The 16,382-nt window shown below is 42.9% G+C and overlaps 1 protein-coding gene across 8 annotated transcripts in view; it reads right to left on the reverse strand.

Moving 5' to 3' along the window:
- LOC121292720 (alpha-(1,6)-fucosyltransferase) overlaps positions 1-16,382 on the reverse strand; it is a 748,838-nt gene that overhangs the window by 50,293 nt on the left and 682,163 nt on the right. The gene's annotated exons all lie outside the window — the stretch shown is intronic.

Consider the following 16,382-nt stretch of genomic DNA (forward strand, 5'->3'; position numbering starts at 1 on the left):
CACTAGAGTTGATGCTCATGGAACTGAAGGCCAATTATTGGACTGGTTATGGAAATTGGCCAGGAGACAGAAAGAATGCTTAATGGGCAGATACGCACACTGACAGGATGTGATGAGTGATGTCCTACAGGGATCTGTACTGGGGAAATGAAGTGGATCCACACCTGTAAAGTTCTGGGATGAACACTGATCTTTCCACTCCAGCAAGCTGTACTTTGCCAGTATGCACCGGGAACAGTCACCAGCCGTACTGCACCCATTCGTTTAATTGATCAGCATGAAAGAATTCTCTGAACGTCAGCCCATATTGAGAAGCCATGTAGGGTTTGTTTTTGCTTTCAACAAACTTGCAATCAAAGCTGACGATCCAGTTTGCATTTGCCTGAAAATGTCTGCCATGGGAAAGCACATTGGATACGCTCATCACAGAGCTGCCACTGAGCATTGTGCATTCTTTTCCTGCCTCACCAACATATGATGCTTCCACTGGCTGATTACTCACTTGACGCTTCTTTTTAACATGTATTACAAGATATACCAAAACAAGTGGCAGTTGGTCCAGGACTGCTGTTACACGAGAATGTGGACAGTTCTCTCAAGAATGATCCTAATCAATTAGCAGCTCTGATCAATTCTACGGAAAACTGGAACATTATCTCTCTGAAAACCATGCCATCTGGCACTAAATAAAGGTTCCTAATGAACAGTTGGCAGCTACAGATACATGTCTAATTTTTCCCAGTGAAAGTGCTGATGGAGTTTCCAATTTTGAGCTACTCTTGACATCAATATAATTATCTAAGAGATGAATTTCCTGATGAATCTTAATTGAATTGAACACATTGTACTTACCTCCCATAAGATACTCTTTGGGAACCCAAAGTTTGTTTGGGGCTCAGGTGGGATATCCTCGGGGTACAGTCCTGGGGATATACTAAAATCATGGCCACTTGTCCCCAACAACACCTGCCCTGTCTGTATAGTCAGCAAAGCATATGACTTGCATGGGGCACACAATCACCCACACAGCTACAGGTACTAACTGGCTCCATGTTGTCAGAACTTCCAGCGTTTATCAACTCTCTGGGAGGCAGGTCAGATCCAACTCTTTCAAAGATCCCACTCTCCAACTCTTGTGTAAGGTGAAAGCAAAAAACTGTGGATGCTGGAAATCCAAAGCAAAAATAAAAACTGGAAAAACTCAGCAGGTCTGACAGCATCTGCGGAGAGGTATACAGTTAACGTTTCGAGCCCGGATGACCCTTCAACAGAAGGTGTGTAAGGTGGTTCAGATGAAAATGTTGCCATCTTTGAGGGGTTCAGTTATTTTCTGGACCTTATCTCCCTCCCTCTCTGATGGGACCAACTTGCACACTCTGGATTCTGATGCTTGTGATCTGACTCGGTATCCCAGGTTCCTTTTCTGTGTGTAAGCTAAAGAGCAGGAACTCCCAGTTAAGGAAGTCCTGACCCCTGGCACTGCCCACGCTGGCTTGCCTTGCCTTGTCAGGAGCTGGAAGTGGATATGACCCTCACCAGGCTGGGCAGGATTTCTCAAATCTGTAGTAAATTTGGTCTTTGCACTTATATTTTACACATCTTTTTGTTCTATTGGCTCTAAATGCTTTAGGATCTTTTAATCTAAAACTTCCAGATATTCAAAAGCTATATGTTTAGTAGGTAGCAAACACCTTGCACTAATAGAAAATACTGGATTCCGATCGACTTATTAATGCCAGAGTAACCAGCTTGGAAAATAGAAAACTGAGGTAGACCAGCGAATTCAAAAGATGAAGGGTTCAGATGAAGGGTCATCAGCCTGAAACGTTAACTCTGTTTCTCTCTCCACAGAGATGCCGCCTGACCTGCTGAGTATTTCCAGCATTTTTTGCTTTTATTTCAGATTTCCAGCTCCCACAGTGCATCAAAAGAGCAGTCGATTTCTGTGGTACGAATGACTTTTGACAGTGCGAATAGTTTTTCTCAAATGACGTTCCTGCTCAAGGCTGTTCCAAATGTTGTTTGTTGCAGCAGAAACTGTCAGCACCTTCGTCATCATCCATTGAAGAGGCACAGACTGAAAGCAAGTAAACCATAAGAATTTTTTTTTAATTCACTCACGGGATGTGGCTTTCATTGGCCCAGCTATCTCTAGTTGCTATATAAGTAAGCCATTCAGCACCTTGAGTTTGTCTTTCAGTTAAATCATGGCCTTCAATGTCACTTACTTCTAGAAGTTCCCTACTATAAGTTTAATTTGCCACTCTATATTTGATCACAACTCCGTTTGGCAGTGCAAATCTCTCTGCTAATTTTAAATTATCCAGGCAACTGGTTTTTTGATTCTAAATGTTACTCGATGGGATGTGAACATTAAAGATATCCTCAAGGCAGCTGGATTTTCACGTCCAATCCAATGCTAAGCTGTTGTGGGTTACGTATTGACAAATGAAAATCCAATGTAAGAAAGAACTCCGCTTGCTACTAACCGTTCGGCAGTCAGCAATCTAAGCCTTCAGTCTTGGATTCCTGGTAAAAACATTGAACAACTGCATGATCATTGATCCGGGACCTGCCCTTTTTCATTACTGTAGGTTTAAAGTAAAGGTTAACCTATCGCTAGAATGTCATGACTAATTGTACTGCTCAGCCAAAAAATTTTGTTGTGTTGGCGTTGTCACAAAAAATAAAAACAAAAAAATGGAGTCAAAGTGCATTGCCAATCCAATATGATCTGGGGTCAACTGAAACTTTCGAGACTGAGATCAAGAGATTTTTTATCTGATAAGGATGACAGGGGATCAAGGGCAAGTAAACAACATTGAATTACAGATCAGCCAGAATCTAATTAAATGGCTTGAGGTGCTGAATGGGACTGTAGTTTGAAATGTGTAATATGGTCAAACAAAACCATCAAACCATTGATCCATATTACTTACTGATGGTGATGTTTGCTTAAGTCAACGGATTGCAACAGCACCTGACTGCTTTAGTACATTTTGACTGTAACTTTGATTTGAACAGTGTAAAAACTGGTACTTTTCAGGGCAGTACAGAATTCTTCTGGAGTTCGTGGACAGAGCATGAGGCCAACCGGAAGAAAAGTTGTTTCTCTTCTCTGGCTGCAACAACACAAACAGTCCCGAGAAATGTTGAGCTCTCCTGGGTCAGGTTTCCATGTTGACATTCCTAACTCGATAGCATGATGTTTTGTCGCCCCTTAACTATATTCGTGTCTACCTAGCATGAGGTAAACTAAAAGGTGACCATGAGCTGAAGTGATGGACAAGGGGTGGTGACACCTTGGGTATCTGTCCCGCAATCATTGGCCAGAGCTATTTAAACATGTAGATTGCTATCGGGCAATCAACAATGCTCAAGTATATTCCCGAGTGCTGGGAGAGAAAGAGGGCAGTGGCTGTCAGACTGCTGCCTCCTTCAGATGGAAGGCAACTGGGGAAGATGGAGGAAGACCCTGGGAAGAGTTTCCTAACCCTTCAGCTGCAGAGCAGAAGGCTGCCACCACAAGCTACAGGGATCAACACACTCTGATGTAGCATCTGATCATTCGCCCTCTGGGATGAGTAAACTGCTCTGACCCTGTTGTGAGTTGCATGTTTTTCCTGTCAATTTAACTTATGCATCGTATCTAAACTGTCACTTCTTAATAAACTACTTTAAAATCATTCATGAATTTTTGACTGCCTATTTTTCAAGACAAAGAAGAGTTTGCCATTCAAAATAATGTCAGAGTTTGCCAAGCCAGCAGAAGGCACAATTCAAGATCGAGAGGCAGGTTGGTTATTAGTTAATTGCTTCCTCTGATGAAACACTTTACTAACTAGAGCAATATCAAGGCATTTGAACAAGAACCATAAAAACTGATCCACTATTGCCAACTGAGTTTATATAGCACTCTTCTGATATACGGACTCGAAACATTAACTCTTTCTTTTTCTCCACAGATGCTGTCAGACCTGCTGCGTTTTTCCAGCTATTTTTGTTTTTGTTTCAGATTTCCAGCATCTGCAGTATTTTGCTTTTATATAGCACTCAGTTTGCAGAGGCTGCAAATCATGATTAAACACTTAACCTTTGAGATACCAAACTGTAAAATGAGAAGCTCGTTATTTGATGGTAGTTAACAATCAAGGATCGCAGTGCTATAAGGCACAACAAGGAAATCTTAACAAGGGTCTACCGTTTTCTCCATTAAAGTCCTGAACAATTAGCCCTATTAACGGCTCGGACTTTGCAGTCAACGGTGAACAAACAATACTCATGCAACAAAGACAGAAAAATCTCGAAAAACTCAGCAGGTCTAACAGCATCAGAGCTTTGAAGAAGAGTAATACAGATTTGAAACGTTAACTCTGTCTTTCTCTCCCCAGATGCTGTCAGACCTGCTGAGTTTTTCCAGCCTTTTCTGTCTTTGTTTCAGATTTGCAGCATCCGCAGTATTTTGCTTTTATCTGAGTAAACAATACTCACGGTTCATTAAACGTAAAGCTACCCACAGAATTCTTATGGACTTCGCTGTGGCAACTGACGGTAACTTTAGAACCATTTCAGTGCAGCATCCTCAACAAGGAATTTGGGACATGTGTTACAGAGCAAGCTACATCATATTCCTCGAACCAATCACATTGGAGAAAAAAGGACAACCTTTGATAAAGTGCTGCTCAAAAGATTAATACACAAGATAAGATCACACGGAGTTAGGGGTAATATATTAGCTTTGATAGAGGATTGGCTAACCTACAGAAAGCAGAGAATCGGGATAAATGGGTCTTTGTCTGGATGGCAAGCTGTAACTAGTGGGGTGCCACAGGGTTCGGTCCTTGGGCCCCAAATATTTACAATCTATATTAATGACTTGGATTCAGGAATAGAAGGTACAATAGCTAAAATAGATGGGAAAGTAAGTTGCAATGAAGAAATAGGAAATTTACAAATGGATATGGACAGGTTAGGTGAATGGACCAAAATTTGGCAGGTGGAGTTTAACGTGGATGTGTGTGAGGTTATCCATTTTGGTCGGAAGAATAAAAAAGCAACTTATTATTTAAATGAAGAGAAACTTCAGAATGCTTCAGTGCAGAGGGATCTGGGTGTCCTTGTGCATGAATCGCTGAAAGCTAGTATGCAGGTACAGCAGGTAATAAGGAAGACAAATGGAATTTTGGCATTTATTGCTAAAGGAATAGAGTATAAAAATAGGGAAGTGTTGCTGCAACTGTACAAGGCATTGGTGAGACCGCAGCTGGAGTACTGTGCACAGTTTTGGTCCCCTTACTTGAGGAAGGATGTAGTTGCATTGGAGGCACTTCAGAGGAGGTTCACTAGATTGATTCCAGAGATGCAGGGCTTGTCTTATGAGGACAGATTGAACAGTTTAGGCCTATACTTGCTAGAGTTTAGAAGGATGAGAGGAGATCTAATTGAGGTATAGAAGATACTAAAGGAGATAGACAAAGTACACATGGAGTGGATGTTTCTCCTTCTGGGGATTTCTAGGATGAGAGGCCATAGTTTTAGGCTAAGGGATGGTAGATTTAAATCAGAGATGAGGAGGAATTGCTTTTCTCAAAGGGTCGAGAATCTGTGGAATTCACTACCTCAGAGTGCAGTGGATACCGGGACGCTGAATAAATTTAAGGAGGAGATGGACAGATTTTTAATTAGTAACATGTCGGAAGGTTATGGGGAGAGGGCAGGAAATTGGAGTTGAGGTCGAAATGAGATCAGCCATGATCGTATTGAATGGCAGGGCAGGCTCGAGGGGCTGAATTGCCTACTCCTGCTCCTAGCTCTTACGTTATGTTATAAAAATAGCTTAATTTTTATAAAATCTCTAACAATAATTAAAATCTTAAGGAATGAGAGTTCAAATTTGTAAAAGTAAATTTTAAGTGTCAGAGGGATTTGGTAGTAATTAAGACTTAGCATGCCATTAAAAAGTCACTTGCATTTGAATGGACAGGTCTTAAATTTCTTTTGGCATTTTTAGTGGGTATCTAGTAGGTAAATTAAGTAACTTTGAGACCTTCATGAATGCTGAATCTCTCAAGGAAAAATTGGTGTAGTGGGACTGTGGAGGAGTAACGCAAACCAGGCAGTAACTTCCTGATTTCACATTTAGCTGTGCATGCGCGATGCCTGAAATGGCTATCTAATATACTCCAATGATAATGGTTAGTATTGATAACCTCACCAGGGTTAATGCATTCCCACAGTGCAAAAGACTCCATTTTAAAATCAGTCAGCTTTTGATACAAAAACAAAATTAGATTTTTAAAAAATTTGACAGCCACTAACTGTCACCATCTAAATCACCTTGGTGAGTGGGTAATAGAGAGAAATCGGCAAGTTGTTCTGTGATACAGGTTCAAATTTAGTAGACATAAAAGTCTCCTGTTTTAATATAGTTATGGACTTTATATCTGATAGATTGGGCAGCTTCAATCTATGACGCAGATGGCCCAAGTCCATTGGACAAACCTTCTTCTAAAAGTAATCAAGGAAGGAAAATAAAAATGTCTCAATCCTCAACGAGTTAAATTGAAAGCATTCATGATTTGAGACCTAACTCTAGAGTATATCATCACAAAGTAGCTGGTGCAGGTTAAAAGGAAAACTATTATTGCATAGACAATGCAGTGCTAATACAGAATTACCTAGGTTTTACAGCACAGAGGGAGGCTAGCTGGCTCGTCGTGTTTGCACCGGCTCCCTCGAATGAGCAATGCACCTAGTACCAGTCCCTGGCCTCCTCCCACTGGCCCTGCACATTCTTCCTTTTCAGATATTAATTCAAGATTCCCCCCTTGAATACCTCAGTTGAACCTGCCTCCGCCACACTCTCAAGCAGTGCAGATTTTAACCACTCGCTGCGTGAAAAAGTTTCTCCTCATGTCTTCATTGCTTCCTTTACCAATTATCTTAAATCTATGCCCTCTCATTCTTGATCCTTCAACCAGTTGGTACAGTTTTCCCTACCTGTCCAGAGCCCTCATGATTTTGAATATCTCTATCAAATCTCCTCCCCATGAAAAGCAGTCCCAACTCCTCCAGTCTATGTAACTGAAATTCTTCATCCCTGGAACCATTCTCATGAGTCTTTTCTACACACTCTCTCTTTAAGCCTTCTCATCTTTCCTAATGCAGTAACAATACTTTCATTTCTCCCATGTTAGATGTATTGTAGTCCTAGGGAATTATCACTTTACAGCCTCTGACAGAAGATTTGAATTTGGAGTTTAAACAGAACGCCAATGCAGAAGAATGTGGGACAGCTGGTTATAAATATGTGATCTACAATAAAAATGCTTAATTTACTGTGACTGAACATCTTATATTTGCAGGAAGAGTTAAGATATCTGTATACGGAAAGCACAACGCATACTTTAGGTTGTCAATGTGCCAACACATTTGCCAAGAAGTGTTTTCCATTTTTTGGCCAGTGGAAGACAACGCATGAACCATTTAATATTTAATAAACCCTTTCAGACAATTCATACATTTTGACAGACCAAGCTTATTAACAGAAACTGTTTATTTTTCACCAGTGAAACACGGCTTTGTTTTGCAGACATTTTTCTTCCTACGTAAAAACGGGCATGTCTGGTTTTGAATCTGAATGATAGAGAAAAGCAACTTATCTGTAATGATTCACTGGGTCATGTCAGATGGCATTCGGATTTGTGCTGGCAAATGCTGTAAAGCGCAAAACAAATCTGCAGCTGCCTAAAACCTCCAGCTGTGTTAACAGTGCGTTGACACACTCAATCTTTCTGAACACAAGGAATCAGCAGCAAGGGTACAAAAATCATTATTTTTATGAAGTGCCTCTTCAATTGCTGTCCAACTATAGCCAGAGCGTCTGTCACTGACAGCTCATTTCATTCTTGAAGCTGTCACTCACAACACAAGAACTGTCAATGAATCTTTCAATCACTTCTTCCTCGACTCCCCTCATCACCAGGTGCCAGTCTGTCAAGGCTGCAGTCCATTAGACTAACTGTGATGTCGTATTCCCACAGAACACAGTGAAGTCACTGAAGTGTCATTTTGTCCATTAGGATAAAGTCACGTGAGACCGGTTAGAATCTTTTGGGAACGATCAGATTGGATACAAGGGCCGATTCAGATCGAGCAGCAGGTTAATGGGAGCTGCTTTAGAAGCAGGGAAAATAATACAAGTTAGAAGATTAAGGGCAGGATTTTTCAGATGGTGAGATTTCCCACCCCGCCACCCAAAGATTCGATAGGGAATGCCATCCCTATGGATACCTACTGCCCCGCAGTTATTTAACACCCAGCAGTGTTCATTGGCTAAGGGCGAGACTCCCGCTCCAATCTGTGGGGGTGGGGGTGGGGGTGGGGGGGGGGGCGGATTGTGGTGGGGGATTCCTGCCTTAAGAGAATTGCCATCCAATGGGATGGCTGGCACCTCTGCAGTCCCAGCAGTGCCAGGCTGGAACGATGGCCACTGCTGGGGCTACAGGCGGTCCCCGAAGAAGAGGATCTGATGGAGGCCGGGCTTCAGGTGAGTCCGGAGCACTGGCGATCTCTGGGGTGCCGCCGATGGGGACAGGGGATGCCCAAAGAAGGTCCCCCCACCCACTCTTTCCTGACACCAGCTCACTAAGTAAAAGCTGACAGGCTACCCAAGTGGCATGGGCCTCCCCCTGTCACTGGGAAAATAGTGGCAGGGGCATGATGAGGCACTTAAGTGGCCACTAATTGGCCGCTTAAGGGCCTTATTAGGCTCAAGGGCCAACAGGCTGCCTGGTGTCTCCACTGCCCCCTATAAGATGGGAGACAGGTCAGGGTAGGCAGAAGATGGGCCATGTGCTACATGTTATGAGCCCCACACATCTTCAAGCCTGCAAGTGGGGGGCCTGTACAATTCTGCCATAAGGTGCTTATGGCTCAAGCAGAAATATGTTTTTGTTGAAAAGTTATGGAATTGCTTATTGTTAAATCTATGAAGAAAGCGACTCTTAATTAACACAGCAATCATCCTGATGCCTTATCTCACCAAACTGGAGGATATCAGATTGCCTAAAAAAGAAAGTCATTGATAAGTTTGACATCGGAGTTATGATCTGTAGGGAAGAATGCACAAAATATCCTGAGATGTGACAATTATGTTTCACTCAATGATCTCCTGCAGAACTGTTGTGATTGAGTTGGGTCAGTTTGAGAAATCAAAATGGGTCACCTTCGACTTGTTATGAACCATGGACAAGCTTAGTAAATCCCAAATGAAATTCTCCAATGTCTCTGTGTTTGGTCTCTGCATCGGGATGTAGTGGTAATGTCACTAGATGAGTAATCCAGAAGCCCAGGCTAATGCCCTGGTGACATGGGTTCAAATCCCACCATGGCGGCTGGTGGAATTTAAATTAATAAATCTGGAATATAAAGCCAGTCTTAGTAATGGTGACCATGATGACTAGCATATAACCATTGTAAAAGCCCATCTGGTTCAACTAATGTCCTTTAGGGAAGGAAATCTGCCACCATTAGCTGGTCTGGCCTACATGTCACTCCAGGTCCACAGCAATGTGGTTGACTTCTCACTGCCCTTTGAAATGGCCCAGCAAGCCAACTGAGAGTTTAAGGGCAATTTGGGATGGGCAACAAATGCTGGTCTTGCCAGCAATGCTCACATCCTGTGAAAGAGTAAACAAAGAAAGAATTAGGAAAAATGGAAAAAGGTTTGTCTATTCCTCTGATTAATACTGATTGCTTATTGGGATTTTGATACAACTTTTCTTACATTTTCTTTGGAATTTAGTGTGCAATTAATCTTGCAAGCCAGTTTGTTCCTTTAAGAACACAAAGTCGAATTGTTGGCTGATCAATCAAGAACTTAATTGCTGTTTGATGAGGGGAATTTGCAGATTTGGAGGCGCTCGTAAATTTTGTTTACTTGACTTGAATAAATCTACATAAAATGACTGTCCTTCCTTTCCTTTATATACTTTTGACAGTTTGAAGTGTGGTTTATGGAGAGTGATGAGTGCTCTGAACAATTTTCACATACAATCATGGTTTCCTCAATGCAATGCCTGCCTATTAATACCAGAGTTTCTCGATATAGTTCACAATAAATAAAGCTTGCGCAACTGGCAATTTAAGAACTGAGTGGCTCGCTGAGCAGCCAGAAGTGTATCATTTAACGTTTGTTTCCTGAGTACAGCTCCTGCAGAACTCCATCTCAACAACCAGAAATTGTGCTCTTCATGTTCTGCATTATAAATACACAGCAACTTCAAAGCTCAAAAAACAATTATGTGCCCGTTTGATTGTTCTGTCAGTTGGAAAGCATTTTTACTTCAACTCCGATCAACCACATTAACTTTTTTCTGTTTTACTGGCTTGTGCCATTTTTGCAATTTAACTCCTACTTCTCTACAACTCTCTTACTCCGTCACCCAGCACCCTCTCCTCCCCCACTGCACGCTCCACAATCCTTCAGCAAGATTGGCTAAAACACAGCTCACATGTGGCTGCTGCCTGTTCACTTCATTTTCAGGTTAAAATCTGTACTTAAGTGATGTGAATCAACATTTGCATCTGCCTGTCTCACCGGCCACAAGTGCTTGTCTTTTTTTTGGTCCAAATTAACTTTCGATATGGCCAGGGAAGCATACCATGGATCTGAAGCGTAGCAAGGTTCCCCAAATCTCCATTGGCCGTGCAATGTTCCTGTTGTAAGGGTGGCCGAGTTGAGCTATTAACGATAGAGTTGATCTGCACACACTCCTTGGGCGGAAACATTAAGTTTATTTACAAGATACTCAGCAGTGACTACGTGTGCTTTCAACTCTATCTTTACACTGACTGCCGAGGTAGCCCACGCTATTCTTCTATTGGTTACTACAGATCATGTGATCTTGCCTAACAAGTATTATTCTTAAAGGTACATTACACACTAAATAAACCCTAATTACTACATTCTTCCCTCTTCAACTTGGCTATACATATTATATTTACAAGTACATATTTTTCAAGACAACATAATATTTACACTGCGTAAGCAATTTACAAGTTCAGTCTTTCAGGTGGTTTCCTGGTACATGTGGAATGTCACAGCTCCACAACTTCAGATTCTTTGTCAGGAGCCTCCTTTTCCGGAGTTGCCTAAACATTAGGTGCTTCGGTGGGCACTTGCAGTTCTGTATCCTCAACTCTTACAGGAACATCAGATATGCCAGTCCCGGGTTGAGTATCTTCAACAGGAAATGCAAAGCCAGTCATGATCACTGGCAGAGCCAAATCTTGGTGATTTGTCTCTCTCGAGATTTGTCTCTCTCTTCCTTAAACGCTCCACATGTCTACAGATGATCCAGCCTTCCACCTCCACATGGTAAAGTAGAGATCCAGTCACCACACTTATTTCACCGGGTAACCACTTTGGTCCTTGCCCGACGTTTTTCACGTATACCAGCTCTTCCATGGTAAATTTCCTCTCACGACTATGCCAGTTGTGTCTAGTTTTCTGATTTCCCTGGTTCCTTTTCACCTTCCCCTCAAAGGTCAGCATTATTAAGCTCAATCTCGTCCTGAGGTGGCGTTTCAACAATAACTCCGCAGGTGTGACGCCTGTTGTTGTGTGAGGGGTAGTCCTGTACCAAATAAGAAAGCGTGCTAGCTTAGTTGCCCAGGAGTCACCAGTTAGCTTTCTCATGCCTGGCTTGAACCTTTGAACCGCTCTTTCAGCCAGTCTGTTTGAGGAAGGGTGGTATGGTGCAGTTTTCACACAAGTGATACCGTTGAGGCTGATAAACCACTGAAACTCAGCGCTCGTAAATGCCATGCCGTTATCGGAAATGACTGCCTCTGGGTAGCCTGTGAATGGCAAAACTCTGATGTAGTTTCTCAATTGTAGCACCCAACATTGGTGACTTCACCTCATATATGTCCAATCATTTTGAATGGACATCGACAATGAGCAGAAACATTGTTCCCAGGAAAGGTCCAACGTAGTCAATGTGTAACTGCACCCAGGGTCTACCTGGCCACTCCCATAGGTGTAATGGAGCTGTCACTGGCAGCTTTCGCAGTTGCTGACATTGTACACAGTGCTTTACTAAACTCTCTATTTTACCATCCATCCCAGGCCACCATAGATAGCTGCGTGCTGTGGTCTTCATTTGGGAAATTCCTGGATGGGCACTGTGCAGTTCAAATAAAAGTGGCTCCCTTCCCTTTGGAGGAACTATCACTCATGATCCCCACAATAAGGTGCCATCCTGACTGGTTATTTCATGCCTTCTGTTGAAGCACTGTTTCATTTCAACAGATACAGGCTCGTGACCAACCATGAAGCACTTGTTCTTGTACATGAGATAGGACTGGGTCCCGACTTCTCCAGTCTCTGATCTGTCGAGCACATACCAGCGAGGAATCTAAGAAATTTAACAGTAAAACAAGTTCCTGTGGAACTGGGACGTGCTCATCATTTTCTTGTAAAGGCAAACGACTAAGGGCATTGGCATTTGCGATTTGATTTCCAGGCTTATGTGCAAAAGTGTATTTGTATGCTGCCAAAGTTAAGGCCCATCACTGTTTTCTTGCTGAGGCTATGGGTGGTATAGCCTTGTCCTCGCTAAAGAATCCTAGCAATGGTTTGTGGTTTGAAATGATTGTAAAATGGCAGCCATGTATGCACTGGTGAAATTTCTTAACACCAAAGATGATGGACAGGTCTTTTTCTATCCGTGAGTATTCCTTTTCCGCTGTGGTGAGCGTTCTTGACACGTAACCTATTGGCCATTCCATGCCGTTGTCCATCTGATGAGAGTGACCACTGCTCCCACTCCGTAGGGAGATGCATCACGTGTCTTTCATCTGGTCGTAATGCACTAATAGATTGGACGATTGTCTCACCTTTATGAAAGCTTCTTTCTGGGGTGCCTCCCAAGACCAATATTGGTTCTTTTTGAGTAGAGAATGCAGGGGGGCCAGCACTGTAGACAAATTGGTAAGAACCCCCCATAATAGTTCATCATTCCTAGGAGTGATCTGAGCTCTGAGGTGTTCTTTTGTGCAGGTGCCTCTCTTATGGCTCTCACTTTCTCCTCAACTGGGTGGAAGCCCTATCAGTATTTCTGCTTCTTCCTTCCATGTGCCCTCTTCTTTCTAGCACAGACTTTAATCTCGGCTTTCTTTTTGACTTCACTATTGGCCAGATTTCTCTCAGATGCAAGCTCAACTTGTCTGAGCTCAGTGGCTGAGTCTCCCAAAATTTCATTATCTGTCTGCTTCTTGGAAAATTCTGTGACTTTTTGCTTCCAAAGCCTCTTTGGCTTCACTAAGCTGATTATTCAGCCCTTTGCTAGACAGCTAGCTTTACTGAACTGGCACTGCCTTGGAGTTTATTGAACTCCTGTCTCCTGGCTGGATCCAGCTATACATGACTCCCAGGGTTTCTTGTGAGCTCTCTCTGATTACCGGGGCGTCCCCTGAGCCCCCTTCATGTTTCTTCTGCTGTGCTTCCATTCCACTGTTTGAGACTACCTTCATTTCTTCATGTTGCTGAATGGTTAGGCATTCCTTTTGCATTCGATCTTGAAGGACAATCAACTGTTCTTTCAACTGTTTAATTTCTTGTTGCCCTCTCTCTCTGGGGTCTCTTGTTGCCTTCTGGAGAATTGCCCTCGCTCTGGGGTCTCTACTAATTTTCTGTCCATAGCCATTTTTCTTGTATTTCCCACTTCAATTGTCCTCTTGCTTTGTGAGCAGTCACCGGGCTTGGGCTGTCTCTGCAGCTGTCGGCTTTGCTGTGCTGCGTTTCCAGCACTTTTTGAATTTTGGTGCAATTCCCGCAATCATGGGCCTTCTTCCCTTTTCACTTTGTAAAACTTTATTCCTGCTCGGAAAAAAACACAGCCGTGATTTCTTCTCCCTTTTCTGGGCGATTCTGCAGGTTTTCTTTTAAATGTAAAACTGCAGCACTGCTTTCTGCTGATTGTCCTTCTTTTTTTAACCTTGCAAGCTGCGTGGCAGCTTCTCTAATCTACTGAGTTTGTGGGGCTGCGGCTTATTTTACAATTTAAATACAGATTCTCTTTTTTTTTTGTATTGCTCACCCATCTTGTGGATTCTCACACTGGAGTCTTGCAATTTTGGTTTTTTTTAAATGTGCAGAGTGTTCTGGAAAGTTTCTCAGCCATTTGCATCGGGGCCACATTTTCTTTAACTTAAAGTGACAGCAATGCCTGGTGAGTATACCTTCCTTTCTTTTTAATTATCTTAGATGCTCAATCACTGAGTGAGGGACCGTACTGGATCTGATTTATCCTCATCACCAGTTTGTTGTAGGGTGGCTAAGTTGTACTATTAGTGATAGAGTTGATCCATAGATACTTACTGGGTGGAAATATTAAGTTTATTTACAACATACTCAGCAGCAACTACACGTGTGCTTTCAACTCCAACTCGATCTTTACACTGACTGCTGTGGTAGCCCACACTACTCTCCTATTGGTTACTACAGATCATGTGATCTTCCTTAACAAGTGTTATTCTTAAAGGTACATTAAACAAAACTATAATTACTACAGTTCCCTAATACCCAGCCGTATTGGAGTACCCGCTACTGCACTCCTCACAATGGCCAACCTTTTGGACCCTTGAGGCTTATTTAAGTTCATTCTTCACTGCTCCCAAATGCCATGAGGATGATGATTTTAGAGTTAATGCACTGAGAGAGCCAATAACATCTCCAGTGAAACCACCTGTCATGCAAGGGACTGAAGACCACTCATACTGATCACAGAATCACACAGTGCAGAAGAGGCCCATCCAGTCTGCACCGACACGTGAAAAACAGCTGATACACCTACCTAATCCCATTTACCAGTCCTTGACATCACATCCCCCCTAAACCTCCTGCCCCTCACCTTGAGCTTATACTCCCTCGTGACTGACCCTTCAACTAAGGGGAACAGCTGCTCCCTATCCACCCTGTCCATGCCCCTCATAATCTTGTACACCTTGATCAGGTCACCCCCTCAGTCTTCTCTGCTCCAATGAAAACAACCCAATTCTATCCAACCTCTCTTCATAACTTAAATGTTTCATCCGAGGCAACATCCTGGTGAATCTCCTCTGCACCCCTTCCAGTGCAATCACATCCTTCCTATAATGTGGCGACCAGAACTGCACACAGCTGTGGCCTCACCCAGGTTCTATACAACTCCAACATGACCTCTTTACTTTTGTAATCTATGCCTCGATTGATAAAGGCAAGTGTCCCATATGCCTTTTTCACCAACCCACTAACATGCCCCTCCACCTTCAGAGATCTATGGACACACACGCTGAGGTCCCTTTGTTCCTCAGAACTTCCTAATATCATGTCGTTCATTGAATATTTCCTTGTCAAATTACTCCTTCCAAAGTGTATCACCTCACACTTTTTAGGGTTAAACTCCATCTGCCACTTATCTGCCCATTTGACCATCCCCTTTATATCTTCCTGTAGCCCATGACATTCAACCTTACTGTTAACCACCCGCCCAATCTTTGTGTCATCCGCAAACTTACTAATCCTACCCCCAACATAGTCATCTATAAATGACGAATAATAGGGGACCCAGCACAGATGCCTGTGGTATGCCACTGGACACTGGATTCCAGTCACTAAAACATCCTTCTATTATCACCCTGTGTCTCCTACAACTAAGCCAATTTTGAATCCACCTTATCAAATTACCCTGTATGCCATGTGCATTTACCTTCTTTATAAGTCTCCCACATGGGACCTTGTTTAAACTCCTGTACAGGGCCAATGGTGCCATGTTGGAATAGGCCATCTCTTCTGCCCTCCACAAGATTAATTACACGAAACCCCATGAGAAGGCTTTACTGATCTTATTAGTACCAGTAGGCCTGCTGCCATGCTGATCAGTTGCTATGGGCAAGGGTACCCAGTAGCAGCAGCATGGCAGGAATGGGCATGGACACCAGCATGCAGGGATAATCCCACCCCTCACCCACACCTCACTCAGGCCTCTCCAGCTAAGTAAACTAAACAAACAGCAAAAGCAGTGACAGAGCTCAGTTGTCATGAGGCAAGAACAACCTGCATTGCAAGATGCTCCTATGTACAGAGGTCAGCAAAACACTTCTTGTGTTTCTGCCATTCTGGTAGCACCTGGAAGAAGCACCACTCCAGGGAACCAAAGCACTTTAATCACGTGCCACCATTACAGAGAAGCACTGCAGTAGAAAACAATAGGCACATACACCCATGATATTTGGCCCAAGTACGTTATACAAACATACGAATTAGGAGTGGGTGTAGGCCACTCGGCCCCTCAAGCCATGTCCGACAATCAATAAGATCATGGCTGATCTGATTG

Source organism: Carcharodon carcharias, chromosome 20, assembly GCF_017639515.1.
Source record: "Carcharodon carcharias isolate sCarCar2 chromosome 20, sCarCar2.pri, whole genome shotgun sequence".
Taxonomy (NCBI): domain Eukaryota; kingdom Metazoa; phylum Chordata; class Chondrichthyes; order Lamniformes; family Lamnidae; genus Carcharodon; species Carcharodon carcharias.